The sequence below is a fragment of the Eurosta solidaginis genome, chromosome 1 (genome assembly GCF_040869045.1).
Source record: "Eurosta solidaginis isolate ZX-2024a chromosome 1, ASM4086904v1, whole genome shotgun sequence".
In the NCBI taxonomy this organism is placed as follows: domain Eukaryota; kingdom Metazoa; phylum Arthropoda; class Insecta; order Diptera; family Tephritidae; genus Eurosta; species Eurosta solidaginis.
The window spans coordinates 89,596,874-89,609,332 of record NC_090319.1 but is presented as its reverse complement, the minus strand read 5'-3'; the positions used below and the strand labels follow the sequence as shown (position 1 = coordinate 89,609,332).

The window sequence follows — 12,459 nt, the reverse complement described above, 5'->3', positions numbered from 1 at the left end:
AGAAGAGAACAAAATCGAGAGTTTTCGGGTATGATAATTGGGTGCCGCTCACTAAAGCTACAGGTGGCATATGCTAATCTTCCAGAAACTCGCATGATTCCTGAGCCATCTAGAATGGGGTTTAATGTCAGAAGGGTGTTCTTTTTGGGAAAGAGTCCTGACGTTTGAAGCAGCTCTATCGTGTCTCCGTAATGATTCCGTTGAGTTTGAATGATGATTTTGATTTTGGCATCATTCACCTCGGCGTGGGTGAGGTTGAGCGTGGCTGGAACTTTCAGTTTCCTTGCTTTCTTGATAAACCGCAACATATAGGCCACGACTCTAAGCGCTCGAGAAAAGGACGAAAACCGGTCGAATATATCTATATTTTCTTCCTGCAGGATGTGGAATACTTCCACATGTCGTTATTCGGTGGGAGTTGGGTGGTGAGATATATCCTTTGGCCATGAAGTTGCTGGATTGACAAGCCAATTAGGTCCTTCCCACCATAATGGACATTTGACTAAATCCTGAGGCTTGCAGCCTCGAGTGCCCAAATCCGCTGGGTTATCCTTACTGTAAACGTGCCTCCAAGTGGCGTTGTCGACGTTCTTAAGAATTTCGGATGTCCTGTTGGCGACATACGTTTTCCAGGTATGGGGTGGTTTTTCTAACCATGCCAGTACGATGGCAGAATCGCACCAGAGAATGAGTTCGTGTTGGGCTAGGTTCAGCTCACATCGAAGCTGTTTCACTAATTTGGAGAGTAAGACTTCTCCACAGAGTTCTAACCGTGGAAGACTCACGGTTTGAAGGGGTGCTACTTTGCTTTTAGCAGCTAGCAAATGGGCTGAAAAACTAGTTTCATGGGTTTGTACACGTAAATATACACAGGCACAAAATGCTTTTTCGGAAGCATCTGAAAATCCATGCAGCTGGATGAGTTTATCGGGGGAATACGTACTCACCTAGGGATTTTAATTTCTCTGATGTGAGGTAAATTTTCGTATATTGATGTCCATTTTTGAGAGCCCCGGGCTTCATGTCTTCGTCCCAATCCGTTCCTTCTATCCAGAGTTGTTGCAGCAACATTTTGGCAAGAATCATTATTGGCGATAGCCATCCTGCGGGGTCAAACAGTTTCGCAACTGCTAATAAAATCTGCCTTTTCGTAGTCGTGTTTTCTGCTGATGGTGGATCGTGCGTATAGGTGAAGGTGTCGGTTAGCGCGTTCCACTGAATTACAAGGGTTTTTGTTGAACTTGAATCGTGGAATTTAAGAAAGTCGACGTCTAGCAAATCAGGGTCGGGAACGGGTTTTAAAATTTCAGGGTGATTTGCCGACATCTTTCTCAAAGGGAACCATGCCGATTTTAGGGCTTCGATAACTTGGGTCATGGAGTTCAAAGTGGACTGTATATTATGACCGCCTGACAAAATATCGTTGACATACGTTTCATTCGATAAAATATTTTTTGCGAGCGGATATTCGTCTTGACAGTCGTGGGCGAGTTGGTTTAGGGTTCGAATTGCCAAATATGGCGCGCAATTTACACAGATATTGAAATCTTTTTTAGCACAACAATGAATTAGTATTGCCAGTCGGTTTCGACATGCGTACAAATATTTGAACTTAAACTAAAAACTCAAACTAAGCCATATCAATGTGAAAACAATATGTAATTATCGTAGTATGAAAGAAAGTTATACTGTTTTCACACAGACGGCTTATTGAATAATAAAGACAGTTTTCTACATTAAAACGCATATTGAGCTCAATCTGCCCTACAAAATTCGAATCTATAATTATTTCATTGGTAGCTAATCGAATGCCTAATGAAGTCAAAAGCGTTCAGTTTCTTAGTTTTTGGTGTGTTCAGTGCTTAAAAATGTCATTTGTCAAAGTAAATGTCATTGTCTGCATGGCGGAACGATACAAGGTGGCCGCATCGAACAGCTGATTATAACCTTTTTTTATTTGATTTGAAACATCAACTTCCGGCGCAGTACGATTCTGACATTTGTCCATCGAATTTACAAAAACAAAGTACATGGAATTCTTATTTATGTATGTAGGTATGTCACCATGCTGCCACCTTGTATCGTTCCGCCATGATTGCCTGTTATATAGCATTGTCATTTTATTCTCTTAACATTTCATCCTTCATACTAATCGAGCAGTTACTTCTGTGTGAAAGCAAAAAATTTACGATTTCATTAGAAGGTGAAATGAGATCATTAAGTTTCTGTGTGAAAACAGTATTACACTGTTTTAATATAGTAATAAATTAAATACACAATGAATAAGTGAGAAATTAGGAATGTGGAATTAACATAGTTAAATAAAGGAATAGTTGAATTAAATGAACGAGTGGATTTACTAAACACAAGTTTGTTATATATAAATACGTTTGTTGTTGAATTAGTCGGTAGAGAAAAATGCAACTTCTAGCCTTCTGATAATTGAATATACTACAACCTAGAAGTTTGGACTTCCAGGCCGAAATATGGTCAAACTTACTCAACCCAAACACGTAACGCGTGACATAATTAAACGCAACATAAATTTTGAGAGCAGATATAGAGTCTAACTTGTTATGAACTAGCTCAGAATAGGCTAGTATAGGTAGAAAGAGTTGCTTGGCTAATTTTTTCTTGATTTGAAAAGGCGGGTAGGTTGCAGACTTCCGTAAACTCACACGGTACCATAAACCTTACCCACAGCAGCATTTATGTGGTCACAGCAAGTGAGATTAGAGTTAATTATGTATCCAAGACTCTTGGCTTTATTGACAGTTTTTAAAGGTGTGCTCGCAGTGCATATTGGAGGAATGCTAATGTTAGAGAGATTTTTCTTAGAAATTGGCTACACATATGATTTGGCAGCATTAAGGCATAGGCCGTTGTCTCACGCTCAACAAGATATTAACGTTAAATCACTATTAACTTTAAGACATAAATCACTCATATCACATAAATTGCTAGACAAATACAGCTGAATATCATCAACATATGCGTGCATACTTACAAATTTACGTACATGAAACACATCATTGACAAATAAACTGAACAGCAGAGGGCCAAGTATCGACCCTTGGGGAACATCTGAGGTTATACACTTTTTCTCCGACACATTATTACCATTACAAACAAACTGAGACCTGTCTGATAGGTAACTCCCAATAATTTTCCGAGCAGTGCCACCAAATCCAAAATATTTTTCTAGCTTATAACAAAGCAAATTGTGATCAACCGAGTCGAATGCTTTCGAAAAATCAAGCAAACACAGCAGCGGCAGTTGACCTTTGTCAAAATGTAAGCGAATATCATCCAATATTTTTATAACAGCCGTAGAACAGTTGTGCTTAGCTCTAAATCCTGACTGATTTAATTATACTGATGCACATGTGTACTGATTTGCTCAGCAAGCAAGCTCTCAAACACCTGGAGAACTTGTTATTTTATTTTTGGCAACAGGTTTCACCATAGCAACTTTCCACAGGGCAGGGAAACTCGACGTGGTTATTGCATGCTTAATTATATGTGTGACAGTGCTCACAATAAACGGCAAAAAATTTTTATAATTTAATCGGAATACCATCAAATCCTATTGCGTTTGTTTTTATTTTCTGAATACATCTTATAATATCACATTCCGATACCGACGAAAACGCAAAGGTATTACCAGTAAAGCATGCAGAAGCACACGGCTGGACATCCAATAAGTTCAAACTATTCATAGGGCTATTTAGAAATGCATTGTTTAAGTTATCAGCACTGAGAGTACATTCATGGACGGCTTTACCACAGACACGTAAACTTTTTAAGTTTCTCCACAAGGTACTTGGTGGAAGTGCTGGATCTAACTTAACCCATTACTGACCAACGTTACATATATGTAACAGTAACATAAGTATGGATAATCGTACACCAATATCACTTTGAACGACTGTAATTGGGTTTGTTCGTGTGGTATTACGATGAAGCATGGTGCGATCAGTTTACTGAGAACCACCGGAGTGAGTAGAAGTTTTTAAGTTTGTGTAGTATTCCTGTGTGCCTTTTTTTGCAGCAACGAGAAAGTGCAATATGTTAGTAATTGTTTTCAAAATTTTTTTTTTCAAAGGCGATGATGAACGTGACATCGAGAAGGTATTTTTAGAACCACCGGATGAAGAAAATATTTCAGAAGAGGAATCCTCAAATAAAGATGAAGGAGGTACATTTTTTTCAAGGCGATGATGAACGTGACATCGAGAAGGTATTTTTAGAACCACCGGATGAAGAAAATATTTCAGAAGAGGAATCCTCAAATGAAGATGAAGGAGGTACATTGAAAAATTTATCTAGGAGGCAGAAAATGACTAATTGTGAAGTGTTATATGCAGGAGCGATTGACGAGGAAGATAACCCTATAAATGCAGAGGAGCTGGCAAAATACATCAGGGATGTGCTGGATCATTCATTGTTAAATGTGGAGACAGACCGTCTTGAAACACCTCCTCGTTTGCAGAAAGGATTGTCTATCTTTTTATAAGAACAAAACATAGACGACTGAATCTTCTCAACACACTGCATCACATCCTATTCCAGGGGCAACAAACACTCATAAAGCTACACTTTCTACTATAGAAATGGCGACAAGTTCACAAAAAGTGACATCTCCTGTTGATCCAGTGACAAGCTCACCTGAATCAACTCCACCAAAACTACCTGAGTCATATGTGCGGCTAACTCCACCGAAGCTGTCACTTCGTTCGCCACCGATAGTCAGAGAACCTCCAACAAAACGGCAAAAGAGAATTCACCCAGTTCCAGTCGCTTCAAAGAAAAAAACAACGTCACGAGCCATTATGAACAACGAGTTTAATTGGGTTGCACAAGAAGAATATGCCAGGCCACTGAATACATTCTCCGATTTGGTCTATCGAGCGGCATATGATATTGCACCTTACAAATTTTTTGAAAAATTCTTCGATGATGAAGTAATAAATATACTGTGTTCAAAGATCCAAACAAGACCAGCCCAGCAATTACATCCCAAGAAACGCGGGTATTGCTGCGGATTCTCATTGTAACTGGATATCGTCCTGCCCCTGCCAAAAGGGATTACTGGTCTAAGGAAGATGACATGGGTCGTGTTATGGATCAAAATGCAATGAGATATAATCGTTTCGAAACTATATACACCAACCTTCATTTTGCGGACATATCTCAGTATGATGAGAAAGACAAAATATGGAAGCTTCTTCCACTCACCGACAAGCTGAAAACACAATTCCGAGAGAACTTTGTACCAGAGCAACATCTTTCCTATGACGAAAGCATGGTGGAATATTTCGGCCGCCATAGTTGCAAGCAGCTCATAAGAGGAAAGCCTGTGACATTCGGTTATAAAATGTGGTCGCTAAACACACCTCAAAGCTACTCGATAAATTTCGAGATGCACCAAGGTTCCAATCCAAGGGTCAACCCAGAATATATCGAAAAGTATCCGAAAGCAACGGCACCGCTCTTTTGTATGCTGGACTAGTTTGATGAAGAGGTCAAACAGTATCCTTTCTCGATCCATTTCGACAATTTGTTGAGGTACAGGAACCATTCGTGAGAACTTTATTCCGAAATCTTGTATTCTTTCATCCAAAAAGGAACTTATCAAGATGAAAGTAGAACGTGGGTGGACAGACGGTGTGAAATTGGAGAAGGCGAATATTTACTTCACTAAATGGAATGACAATTCTATTGTATCAGTTGCGTCTACAATATATGACATTTATCCTATATCGACAGTCCCAAGATACTCCCGTGAAATCCATAAAAAATAGATGTTCCACGGCCTTTGGCAATTAGTCGTTACAATAGCTTCATGGGTGGGACAGATCGAATGGACCAAAACGTATCTACTTATCGCATATCAGCCAGGGTAATAAAGTGGTGGTCATCAATTTCTATGCAGAATGCTTGGATTCTTTATCGAAAAGGTGTTGGAAATATGTCTAAACTTCAATTTCGCCAATCCACTGCCAGATATTATTGCAGAACTCAAGGTGTTGCAAAACCACCTGGCGGTTACTGTCGACCCAAAATTGATACCGAATATACAAATTCACGATATGACTGCCAGACGCATTTCATAGCAAAAATTCCACTAGAAAAGAGACGAAGATGTCAAGGCTTTAATTGCAAATCTAGTATTACAACTGAATGTGTAAAATGGATTGTGCGTTGATCGCTTTCAAAAGTATAACTTTATACCCATTGAAATTGAAATTGAAATTGAAATTGAAATTGAAATTGAAATTATAGATAATTTTTTGTTTACTTGTAAGCCAAGTACTTGTTATTTAACCGTTTATCTTTTTATGCAACTTTACTCAATTAAAAATCAACAGTCATGTGTTATATATATAAAATGAATTATTTTGTGCTCCTTAAAATTTTGTAAGAATAAAAGTGCTATTTATTTTAAAAATAAATAATTCATGTTAATTTTTGCCATTCGTATGAAAATGACCAACGTCACTCTGTTCCAACCCCACCCGAAAAAAAAACTATTTTTTTTCTATCACTTTAAGTGGCTTAATATAAGCAGTACACAAAATTTCAACAAAATCCATCTATGTTAAGGTTTCTGTCAGTAATGAGTTAAATGAAAAATATTTTGACTTTTCTCCATTTATAATCATTGTAGCACGGTTCCTTGCAGCTTTATACAATTTCCAGTCCACATCACCTGTTGTGATATAATCTCACTTGAAATAAGTATGTACGCGTTATTCTTCAATCTTCTTTATTATTCTATCTATTTAACTCTAAGGAAGGTAAAGTACCGGATGTCAAGCAAATATGCATAACTCGCTAGTACTCTGGTGTTGTTGCCAGACTGTTTGATTAATAATTAAGTGAGACATAACAATCTCCTACGCTTAATTGGACTCATTATGTCATAAATTAATTAATATATGATCGATTTACATATCTGAATATTAAATATATATGTACATGAATACGAGTAAATATTGAAATTTTGTTTCTATACGTAGTCTATTAATTGTCGAGGTTTCTTCTTCGAACGTGCAGACTGCGGACGACTGGTTCTTGACCTCTTTGCGCTTCATCAGGCGTCCCTTGATTGTTTGACAATTCAGTTGGTTGGTTGTTTGACTCGAGTTGAACTTGTGGAATAATTGGCTCAAAATTGTATTGACTATAATCGTGGGACGGTTGTGTTGAAGTGCCTTCTTCAATATCTGGGAAAAAATGAACTCTTTGTTGTTGAACCTTGGTGGATTTTAATTGGTCAATGTGTCGTTTTATTTCGTAGCCGTCATCTAGCTTAACTAAGTAATGGAGATTACCAAACCTTTTGAGAACGGTACCTGTTTTCCATGCCGTTTTGTTAGTTCTTGTGAATAATGCCTGAACCCTTTCTCCCACGCTTAGTTGACGCACGCTTGGAATAGGGTTAGTTGATTTGGTTTCCGTGTTTGGTTTTAACGCATCCAACCGGATTCGAATTCGTCGATTGAGATATAATTCTGCTGGACTTTTTGCGCAATTAAGTGGTGTTGCGCGGTATCTTTGCATAATTTCGTTAATTTTGTGGTGTACAGAGCCTGGCTCTGCTGACATCGCCTTCAATTTTCGTTTGAGGGTTTGGACATTGCGTTCCGCTAATCCATTTGTGGTAGGATACCCTGGTGCTATAAGTTTTTGAAAAATTCCGTTGGTACTGTTTTGAATTGATCGCTTGTGAAGATGGTTGCATTGTCGGATACCATTATCGAAGGAAAGCTGTGAGACGCAAAAATATTTGAAAGTAGATTTATTGTTGTTGTGGTCGTAGGAGCATCGCGTAACATTCGTTCTTCTGCCCATCTGGATTTCGCATCCATTACAATTAGGAAAAAATTATCTTGAAATGGGCCTGCATAGTCTATGTGTATTCGGTCCCAGTTTGCATCTGGCTCCTCCCAATGATGGAGTGGGGCCTTTGCGGGTTTAGACCGGACTTTCATGCAAGCTTCGCAAGCCTTGACTGTTGTTTCAATGTCGCGATCGATGCCTTTCCAAAAGCAATATCTTCTAGCAAGCTGTTTCATCCTAGTTATTCCCGGATGGGTATGGTGAAGTTCTTGTAGTATTTGCGGTTGTAGCTTTTTCGGAATCAACACTCTTTGACCTTTAAAGATAATTCCATTATTAAGTGTGTATACATCTTCATTTTCATAATTGTGAAGTAAACTTGACTTAAGTTTAGATAGGTTTTGATCTGTATCAGTTTCTGACGCTATAATTTCCGCATTTATGAACTCACTTGATATTTCAAAAATTGATACTGAACATAATTCATTTACTTCTTCATTGATAATTTTGTCTGTAGACGGTTTTGTTAGAGTTGGCGCTGCGCGGGATAAACAATCGACATTAGTATGTTCTGAACCCTTTTTGTAGATTATTTCATAGTTGAAAATTGATAGAAATTCAGTATAACGTAGTAATCGTGATGCTGTTATTGCGGGCATTTTACTGTGCTGATGGAAAATTCGCGTGAGTGGTCGATTATCGGTAATGAGTTTAAACTTCCTACCGTATAGATACATAAAAAAGTGATTGATGGTAAATACAATGGCTAAAGCTTCCCGATCTAACTGGCTGTAATTCCTTTCAGCGGCAGTCAATGATCTGGATGCAAACGCGACGGGATGTTCTAGGCCATCCTTCATGTGCGAAAGCACACCTGCGATTCCCGTAGGACTTGCGTCGTATGCTACTATTACTGGCAGTTCGGGATTGAAAGGCATTAGCACTGTATCACTGGCGATAATTTCTTTAAGTTTTAAAAACGCTGCCTCGCAACCGGAAGACCAAAAAAACTTTGTGTGGGTTTGTAGTAGTTGTCGTAGTGGAAACGTGATTGTAGATAAGTTTCGAATAAATCTGGAGTAGTACGTAACCATTCCTAAAAATCGTCTAACATCGTCTTGCTTAGCGCGTCGTGGCATATTTATTATCGCTTGAATTTTTGATGGTGATTTTGAAATTCTATTATATTGAACAACATGACCCAAATATTCGATCTTAGTTTGAAAAAATGAGCATTTATTTTTATTTAAATGTAAATCATGTTCCTTAAGACGTTGAAGGCATTCGATTAGATTGGTTGCGCACTCTTCTTTTGTGGCTCCATGTACGATGATATCGTCGAAATACGACATTGTGCTTTTTAATCCAGATAATATTTGCTCAAAAATGCGATTAAATTCAGCTGGTGCCGTTTTGATACCAAATGAAAGCCTATTTACTTTATACGTGCCTCTATGCGTAGATATTGTTTGGATAATGCTAGATTCTTCACTTACTCGAAGATGTAAATACGCCTTGTATAAATCAAGCCTACAAAAATAGTTGGAACCTTTGAGATTGTTCAAAATTTCATCAACGCGACGTATGGGGTAGTTTGCAGACACGAGCTGTGTATTAACTCCGACTCTAAACTATTTAGCTCCGTCTCAACACGGTCGCGTAGTGCATATGGAACTTCTCGCTCCTTGATAAAACTCGGTTTAGCGTCTTTTCGGAGTTGAAGTTTGACTTCAAGGTTTGGCACACACCCTACTTTTTGTATAAAAACTTGTTGAAATTTGTGAATGATGTCTTCTATTGAACAAATATTACGCATTTGGTAGTTGGATAACTTATTTGCACATTGATTGTCTACTTGCTGTAAGTCGATTTTTAGATGTCTAATCCAAATTCGACCCAAAAGAGCATCATACCCGTTTGGTACTACGTACATTTCTTCTACTGTTATGTGGTTATTGTATTCTACCTCTATATTTACTTTGCCATCTGGGACTATTATGTTTTTTGTGTATGAACGAAATGCTATTGAGGATGGTTGAAGTTTTGTTTTGATATTGAGCTGTTCGAACTCATTTCGAGGAATTAATGTATAGCCTACCCCCGAATCTACTTCAAATTTTTGTGGTTGACTATTAATTTTAACAGTAATGTAATATTTACCCACGTCTTCCTTCAATTCGCCATGATGACTTGTAAAGATCAACTATTTGATTTATTCCTTATACCTGGTGAATTGCCTCATCGCCATCAACCGCTTTGTGACTCGACTTGTCGCTTGAATTACTCATTAACGTTTTTATACATACTTGTTGAACGTGGCCTCTTTTGCCACATGAGTTGCATTTGAGGTTATGTCGATTTATTAGACACTCTTTCGTTTTGTGATTGTCCTTACCGCAGCGAATACACAAGTTGTCGATGCCTAATTGCTTGTAATTTAATTTTGAATTTGTGCCTACTGCGACTTGCACCTGCGAGCCTACCGTGCACCTTGTTTACTTCCTTCACGACAGTTTGTGGTTTTGAATTTAGCTCGCGGCTGTCTATTTTGGACGCTTCTAAAGCAAGTGCCCTTTGTACAAGTTTCTCGAAATCTGACTCTTCTGATTGTAGAAGCTGCTCACGAATTGTGTTATCTTTTATTCCTCTAATGAATTGCGCACGAACAAAAATGTTAGAAATGTCAGCATTGCGTTGACATGCCGATATAAACGCACAATCATTTATGTCCCGCCGGAGTAATGCTACAAAATCTGCCACGGATTGTTCTTCGTTTTGATATGTTGAAAGGAAACGGTGGGACACAAATGTGTTTTTAGCTTCGCCACCACTTCCTCAACTTTAGATCTGTTATGCTTTTAGACGCGATCAACGATACTAATAATCTAAAGTGTGTAGAGCCAATGGAATTGAGCAGCATTTGATGACATAAGGTTTTATTTGTAAATACTCCTTTCATTTGGAGGTAATTTTCGAATCTTTGTAAATGAAGTTTGAAGTTTTCTTTCTTTTCATCGAAAGTCTCGAATGGCGGCAGCATAATGTGCGACGTCGGCTGCGGTGACGTTTGGTGCAGTTGAAGGTTAGAATTTGCCTTTACTTGTTGAAGTAACTCACGTTGAGTTTTGGTAAATACTTGTAATAATTGCTCAAATTGGTCCTTGTCCATGATTAAGGATTGTATTGCAACTTGTATTTTGGAATTTTATTTGCTGTATTACTTATTTTCACTCGTCGCCACTTGTTGTGAGGTAATCTCACTTGAAATAAGTATGCACGCGTTATTCTTCAATCTTCTTTATTATTCTATCTATATAACTCAAAGGAAGGTAAAGTACCGGATGTCAAGCAAATATGCAAAACTCGCTAGTACTCTGGTGTTGTTGCCAGACTGTTTGAATAATAATTAAGTGAGACATAACATCACCCCTTCTCCTTTTCCAGCTACGGTACGCCTTATTACGTGCTTTAATTTTTATTTTATTAAGCTTCCATAATTCTATTATTTAGAAATTCTAATTTATCGTTTACATCCGGAAGTTGCCAACATTCACACCAATTTACAAAGGATAGGTCAGAAAATAAAGCATTATTGTCAAGTGATCGGTAGTCTCTAAAGGTATATATACTACTTATGTTAGAACGGTCAAAACTTATACCTAGTGAACAATAAATAAGGTCATGGTCTGATAAAAAAGCAAAAAGAATTACGGGGTCAGAAATAATAAAATAATCTAACAAACTGGGAACACAGTGTCTGACATACCTTGTAGGTACAGATTTATTGATAACGGAAAGGCCAGCCGCAGCTATATGATCCAGTAGACTGTCACTACACATCTCACGAACAAGAACATTGACATTTAAATCACCACACATAACTAAATAATCATAATCTACAGCATAAGAGGACAAAGACGAAAACAATGCATCAAGACAAATATACTTATGAGGATTGTAAACACACGACACTAGGACTTTGGTACAGCTGTCATATAGCTCAACAAATAAATATTCAACGCATCCACCTTCAGATTTTAAAATGGGTTTTATATTAATATTATTTTTACAGAATACAGCCACACCTCCTCTCTTATGCTTTCTGTCATTTCGAATAATCTTGTAGTTGGGGATATTAAAATAAGAGTCATCCATATCTTGTGAAAACCATGTCTCAGTGACACAAATGACATCAACAGCAGAATTCTCGAACACAAATCTAACATAATCCATCTTTTCGCTATTCAAACTTCTTGCGTTAAAGTGCACTATGTTAAAGCCCTTATACTGCTTACACAACACATTAATCATAGCAACACTGCTATCAATAGCGCCACGCTCCCCTCTGCTAAATACCATAAACAATCACATAACCCAAAACAACTAAGAAGTCAAAGAGATATTGAAAATATATTAGCCGTGTTTTTTTTTTTTACACGCGTATACGTTTCGTTTGCGCGTGAAAAAAGCGCCTCTACTCGCTTAGATAATGCTTAGGAGACCCATCTAGCGGCTGTGGCTAAACAACTAGCTACAGCAACGGTGTGCCGAAAAGCGCAGACACAACTTTCTGTTGTATTTCTGTGTATAACATATAGCTGAATCAGTTGTGAT

General features: G+C 37.9%; 1 protein-coding gene across 4 annotated transcripts in view; it reads left to right on the top strand.

The window, feature by feature from the left end:
- Window positions 1–12,459, top strand: part of LOC137236457 (rho GTPase-activating protein 39-like) — a 334,523-nt gene that overhangs the window by 69,400 nt on the left and 252,664 nt on the right. The window lies entirely within an intron of this gene.